This window comes from Odocoileus virginianus, chromosome 9, assembly GCF_023699985.2.
Source record: "Odocoileus virginianus isolate 20LAN1187 ecotype Illinois chromosome 9, Ovbor_1.2, whole genome shotgun sequence".
Lineage (NCBI taxonomy): Eukaryota > Metazoa > Chordata > Mammalia > Artiodactyla > Cervidae > Odocoileus > Odocoileus virginianus.
Window position 1 is genome coordinate 67,203,654 of NC_069682.1, and position 7,316 is coordinate 67,210,969.

Sequence of the window (7,316 nt, forward strand, 5' to 3'; positions counted from 1 at the left end):
ATTTTTCCCAACATCAGGGTCTTTTCTAATGAGTTGGCTCTTCGTATCAGGTGGCCAAAGTATTGGAGTTTCAGCTTCAGCATCAGTCCTTCCAATGAATATTCAGGGTTGATTTCTTTTAGAATGAACTGGTTTGATCTCCTTGCAATCCAAGGGACTCTCAGGAGTCTTCTCCCACACCGCAGTTCAAAAGCATCAATTCTTCAGCGCTCAGCTTTCTTTATAGTCCAACTCTCATATCCATACATGACTACTGGAAAAACCATAGCTTGACTATTTGGACCTTTGTTGGTGCTTGGAGTTCTCTCCATTTACCCAATGGATGGTGAATGAGAGAGTGTGTTGAGAACTGCACAACTGTGGTGGTTCAGACAGTAAAGAAGCTGCCTGCAACGCAGGAGACCCAGGTTCTACCCCTGGTTTGGGAAGATCCCCTGGAGAAGGGAATGGCAACCCACTCTAGCGTTCCACTTGAGAACTCCACTCAAGAATTCTCTTGCCTGGAGAATTCCATGGACAGAGGAGCCTGGTGTGTTACAGTCCACGGGGTTGTGAAGAGTTAGAGATGACTGACTGACTAACATAACATGCCAGAATCAATCTACATTGCTTTTGCCCACATTCCATTGGTCAGAACTCAGACACATGGTCTCACCTAACTGCAAGGGAGTCTAGGAAATGCAGTTTAGTGGAAAGCCCAGAAAGGAAAGGAATGGCAGTTGGTAAACAGAGGAATGCCACTGATCCTTAATGTTTGTGTTGTCATTGAGTAGGGTCTGCTTCCCCTGGGCTATGAGCTCCTTTGAAGCAGGAACTGAATTCATATTTGCCTCTCTGAGTCATGAGCTCCAGGCTTCAAACCCCAGCTGAGTGATCCAGAAGGTGGCATACCAGAGGTGGATATCACAGCTTAGCATGCCACCCACTAGGCTGCCAGGAACATGGCAAAAACAGGCAGATTGCGAAAAAGACCACTAGATAGCAGACTTACAACCACAGCAGACCCTGAAGGCTTAGGGAAGAGATGGGAAGAGGGCCTAGAAGAACCCTAAGCCAAGGACACAACTTTCAGTGGCAGCAGAGAAGGGCACCAACCAAGCTTGGACTGTCGCACTTATCAACATAATACCCTTCACCACAAAAGAGGTCAGGCCTTAATATGCCTACTTTCCTGATGTGGGAATAGAGGGGTTTCCCCCACCCCAAGTCAGCCAGCCCTAGAACACAAGTCTCCTGCCTAAGGAACTATATGAAGCTATCAGGCTCTTTATGTTACTAATCCATCTAATCCATGACCATTCAAGGGCACTTCACTGTGGGGGCCTCTGGGGATCTGGGCCTCCACTTCCCTGGACATGCTCTGTGCTGTGCCCTGCTCCATGTATCTGGATGACCACACACGCCTTGCAATGAGTTACATCCCCCAGGCATGTTTGAAGGGTCTGTCTCTAGTTTTCAGAACATTTTACATCATGGGCCATATTTACAAATCAAGAAATTTTACCTAATGGTGAGTCCTGGATTTTCTTTTTAAAAAATCAAGAGGTCCAGCCATCATGGGTCCAACTCCCACAAGGAGACAGTCACTCAAAGCTGAATAACTGCTGTGCTGTTAACAGGACATATGTCTTCCATGTTCCCACAATCCACACTTTCTGATTTTTCTTCTTTCTGCACTGTGTTACTCACTTAACCCTCTCCCTGGCTCTTGCAAGTATTTGAGTTTATAATCTCAACCCTGTGCGTTTATGAGCCTTCAATCACCTAGCCCCTCCATCATTCATTGAGTCCATCAGCAGGTGTTGGCTGAGTGGTTGTTCTAGGCCAGGTTTGTGCTGCACAGTGGACATGAAAACAAGATACATCCCTGCCCTTGGAGAACTCATAGTCTGGAGAGAAAGACACATACAGAAACACAGCATTGCAGGGAATTCCCAGGCGGCTCAATGCTTAGGACTTGGCACTTTCACGGACGGGGCCTGAGCTCAGTCCTTGGTTGGGAAACTAAGGTCCTATAAGCCTTGCAGCAAGCACAGCCAGAGGGGGAAAAAACAACAACAACAATAACAACATTGTAACTGGGGGATGTTCTATGGATCCCAGATGTTTAAGTTTGTACCTCAGTGCCTAATGCACATCCTCTTGGGGACTCAGCAGTCCCCAACCAAGGGGATGGCGTCCTACTGTAAGCACTTGCAACTCCCCGCTTACCGTCCTCTGCATGGAGGCTGGAAAGACTGGAGAATAGTTGTCCCCAGGAACAGTATTCAAACCGCTAACCTGAGTTGGTGGATAATCACCTCAGCTCCCTCCCACTCAGGCAGGATGACTGATTCTATGCTGCCTACCAGAAGTTCCCCAGGGGATAGTGCATTAACCTGCTCTTTAAGGCACTCTATATTTTCCCTTCCCTGTGCCACTTCCCTGCAGACACTTCCTCAGATCATTTCCCAGGGGAATCACAGGCATTTGCACACTTACCTGCTTCTGGGGGAGCCTACTTCTGAGACGTGTGCCCATAAACAAATGGGGTGCATAGCCCTTCAGAATCCATTTACCTCGAAAGGAAATTGACTGCCATTTAGCCTGGACTGGTCAGCAGATAAGCCCAAACAACTCATTAGCCTTCCTTTAAAACTAATCGTTGTAGTAATCAGGCTAAAAAAAATAAGGAACTCTAGTAAGTATCAATATTTTAAACATACTAATATAAAAGAATAAAATAATAAACAGTAATTAAAATGCTGCATAAGCAGGTGGTTGGGCCTGCTGGTTTTTATCTTTTTGTGATTTTGTTACACATTAAATCAGCTCGTTCATTTCCTCTGTAGAGAAACCTGCAGCTGCTGTGACCTTCCTTTCCACTACCCCCTTCACGGGCTCCTTTTGAAAGAAGGAAGGCCTGTGAAAATCATGGAGGTGATCAGGAGGGACTGATGTTTGTGAATAATTCCGGAAACTTTCTGTGCGTTATTTCATCAGCTCCTCTCAATGGCCCATGAGGGAGACGAGCTCATCTCCACTCTCCAGGTGCAGCAGGGATTCTGGAGTGTCGGGAGACCTGCCTGGGACCACAAGACCCAAACCCACGTGACTCAAAACCCACACTATGGCCTTCTCCTCCAGCTGTGTGTGTGTTGACTGGGATGAGGAGGGAGGGAAGAACAGTAGACATAACCTGAGGTTAGGTGCTGAGCTGAGGTGCTGGCAATGGCCATTCAACCTACAGGTCACTGCTTCCTTCTGGTCTGGAAAGATTCCAGAGAAGAACAAAGGCAGAGAGTCGGTGTGGGATAGAAGGACCAGAATCTGGAACAGAAGATGAAAATGGAAATCCTTTATCCTTCCTCCCCTCTCTCAGTCCCTTCTTCCTTCCCTTTCTTTTTTTCTTTTTTTCCAATCATGAGCAAGGGCTCAAGGGAGCCCAGAAACATCTGGCGGATTATTTAAGAGGTGTTAACTCTTTTTAAAGACTCTGATAAAGGCTCATGCACTAATGGTTTGGACAGATAGAGAAAACAAAATCTCTTTGTGTCATCTGATTACATGGTCGTAGGTAGGTAAGGCTAAAAATATAGTGCCTCCCCGCTTCTTGGGCGATACCAGGACTAGGTGGCAACAACACAGGGCCTGGCACTAAGTAACGGCTCAGGAATGGCTCATTGCTCTCTCCTCACCCTTTCCCAGTTCTGGCAAATAAGAGGTTCACCAGCTTGATTTTTCAATACTAATGTCTGCCTTCCAGCATCCCATACTGCCTGCTTCCATCAAGAAGCTAAACCAATATTTCCAACTCATCAACACTTAAACACGAGGCCAATTTGCCCAATACATTGTCTATTTATTTTCCAGGCTGCAATCTTTATGATGCCTATTCCTGAGGCAGTTAATTTGCTCTTGAATACATATCTTTGTGTATTGGTTACCCATTTCATTAGCAGCGATATTGAGACCGGCTGGGACGTGTGGAGGGTTTTTCACTGAGTGAAAGAAGGTTTTTAATAAGCCCCATCATTGCTGGCTTTATGGTTCCATTTGATGAGCGACAAATGTATTCATTTGGCAGCTGCATTCCTTAATCAGGTATTCACTGGGTAACAGCACATATAAATATGGAGAAACACAGAATTTAGGGAGCTGAGTGCAGTCATTTTCCACAGGGATTGGAGCATTGTCTGTATTCACCATCAGTTTTCAAGCAAGAGCCTCTCCTTGCTGGATTTGAAATTCTGTACATAAGCATGTGGGTCCCATCTATGACTCACTGCCCTCTCTCAAGAGCATCCTCCTCCACCAAGGGGCCAGACCCTCCAGAGCGCTCTTGTCCCCTCTTCTACATCAAACAAGTCTCCAGCCACTTGGTTCCTTTGATCTATGGTACTTTTAAACCTTTCCTGTGACTCCCACTCCATTTGCCCTCAAAATTCCCCTAGAGGAAAAAATGACTAAAGTATATTAGCTCTACTTTCAACAACTTTATTGAGGTATAACTGAAAAATAAAAATTGTGTATATGTATACCTTACATACACAATTTTTCTATATATGTATACCTTACATATACACAATTTTTATTTGTCAGTGTATATGTAAGGTATACATACGGGGGCTTTCCTCATAGCTCAGTTTGTAAAGAATATGCCTGCAATGCGAGAGATGCCAGTTCAATTCCTGGGTTGGGAAGATCCACTGGAGAAGGGATAGGCTACCCACTCCAGTATTCTATGGTTTCCCTTATGGCTCAGCTGGTAAAGAATCCACCTGCAATTCCGGAAACCTGGGTTTGATCCCTGGGTTGGGAAGATCCCCTGGAGAAGGGAAAGGCTACCCACTCCAGTATTCTAGCCTGGAGAATTCCATGGACTATACAGTTCATGGGGTCGCAAAGAGTCAGACACAAGTGAGCGACTTTCACTTTCACTAAGGTATACGTATAGATAAACATATAAGTTGCACAAGATTCACCAAACTCGAGCTAATTAATATCTCCATTGTCTCACAAAGTTACCATTTTTTTCTTTTTTGGCCTGTGTGACTTGAACACTTAATATCTGCCCTCTTAACAATATGTACCCTCAGGGGTACAATACACTATTGTTAACTACAGTCATATTGCTGTACATTAAATCTCCAGAATCTAATCATCTTGCATAAATGAAACTTCATACCCTTTCACCAACAACTCCCCATTTCCCCTTCCGCTTGCCCTTGGCAACCACCATACCACTCGTTGCTTCTGAGTTTGGCTATTTTAGATTACACATTTAAGTGAAATTGTTACCAAAACCCAAGTCCTTGTGTTCGATGCACAGTGAGGCCAAACAATACCAAAGCATCAGAATCAGGAGCAAAGAAAGGTTTACTGGCAGGGCCATGCAAGGAGATAGGTGGCTCATGCCTTAAAAACCCCAGACTCCCTGGAAGCTCTTAGCAAAGCCCTTTTCTATGAACAATGAGAGAGGGGCATGAGTAGTTGTTGCAAACTTCTTGGTGTCAGAGCCTTTGTTCTCGAGGTCAGGTCATAGAGCCGAGTCTTTCCTGTAAACCTCAACCAAAACCAATGTTATTCTCTGTTCTCACAAGGGCAAGTTCTCAAGGCACAACTTTCCTCCTTCGAGGTCCTGGTCCTGGCGAAGAGGAGGCAGATCTTAGTTGGTGGCTCCTTTGGGGCCAGGTCCCCAGACCCAGTTGTCATTGCTGAAGAAGCCAGGCACCCAGAACCCAGGCTCTCAGGGCACCCAACCGGCAGGGGCAGGTCCCGCAGACTGTGTCCCATGCAGACAGCCACTGCCATTAGGTTGCAGAGGCAGGGTTGGAGAGAGGTTCATCTCAGCCTCAAGGACTGGGCCTGGCCAGTGGGTGGTCTTGGTGAGGGCTCTGGAGCCCCCAGACTGTTCGCTGGGACCCCCAGCTCATCTGCTTGTCCAAAGCTGGGAGAAGGCCGGGATCTACCTCTTACCTCACTCTCTCCTGGACGCCCACCATTCTAACAACGTTGGCTGAACGGACCCACTAACGGTTGCTCACTGACAGCCGGTCACCTGTGGGAGGGGCCCACTGTGGCGCCAGCCAATGGCTGAGCAGGACCACTAACGGTTGCTCACTGACTGCTGGTCACTTGAGGGAGGGGCCCACTGTGGCGCCAGCCAATGGCTGAGCAGGACCACTAACGGTTGCTCACTGACTGCTGGTCACTTGTGGGAGGGGCCCACTGTGGCGCCAGCCAATGGCTGAGGAGGACCACTAACGGTTGCTCACTGACTGCTGGTCACTTGTGGGAGGGGCCCACTGTGGCGCCAGCCAATGGCTGAGCAGGACCACTAGCGGTTGCTCACTAACTGCTGGTCACTTGTGGGAGGGGCCCACTGTGGCGCCAGCCAGTGGCTAAGCAGGACGACTAATGGTCCCGGGTTAACGTTGCCTGGGAACAGGATGTGGGAGGTGGCGTGGAGTGCGGGCGGGGGGTAACTGTGCACAGCAACAGCCACTTGCTGAAGGCTTCGCTCTGCCGCACCCTATTCCAAAATCATACAGTATTTCTCTTTTTCTCTCCAGCTTATGTCACCTAGCATAGTGTCCTCCAAGTTGAGCCTTGTGTCATAAATGATAGGACTTCCTCCTTTTTTATAGCTGAGTGATATTCCATGCCCTGTCTTCTTTATCCATTCATCTTTCCACAAACATTTAGGATGCTTCCATGTCTTGGCTACTGTGAATAATAAAGCAATGAATCTGGGAGTGCAGATGTGTCTTCAAGATCCTGATTCCAGCTCCTTTGGAAACAGACTCAGAAGTAGGATTGCTGGATCTTATGATAGTTCTATTTTTAATTTTTACAAAAAAACTTTGTAGAAACTTCATACTGTTTTCCGTAGTGGCTACACTCACTTACATCCCCACCAACAACAAGCAAGGCTTCCCTTTTCCCCCCACGCTTACCAACGCTTGTTATTTCTTGTCTTTTTTGATAATAGCTATTCAAATAGACATCTCTAGGAATTTTTGTTGTTTTCCTTGGACCTGGGACAGAAGCCATTCCCCTGTAGATAGTGAGATTGGGTTTCTCAGGAGGTTGAAGACTAGAATGCGTGTGTGGTGTGTGTATGTGTGTATGTTAAGTGCCCCCATTGGTAAGATTAGAATAATATGTCTAGCAAGACTGTCATGGCAGGAACCATGTTTGTTTACTGCTGTATCCATGGAACCCAGCGCAGTGTCTGGCATATCAGGATTCTTAGCATATGTTAGGAAAGGATTAATCAATAAAGGGCCTGTTCTCTGTTCAGCTACTTCTAGGCTATAAGTGGAAACTCCCAG

At 46.7% G+C, this 7,316-nt stretch overlaps 1 long non-coding RNA gene across 1 annotated transcript in view; it reads right to left on the reverse strand.

The window, feature by feature from the left end:
• LOC139036777 (uncharacterized) overlaps positions 1 to 6,219 on the reverse strand; it is a 28,049-nt gene extending 21,830 nt beyond the window's left edge. Inside the window, exons 1-2 of the long non-coding RNA XR_011489633.1 lie at positions 5,959 to 6,219; positions 2,482 to 2,658 (exon numbers count right to left, since the gene is read on the reverse strand). This is a non-coding gene — a long non-coding RNA (uncharacterized lncRNA). The remainder of the gene's footprint in view (positions 1 to 2,481; positions 2,659 to 5,958) is intronic.
• Between the last annotated feature and the right edge of the window lie 1,097 nt (positions 6,220 to 7,316).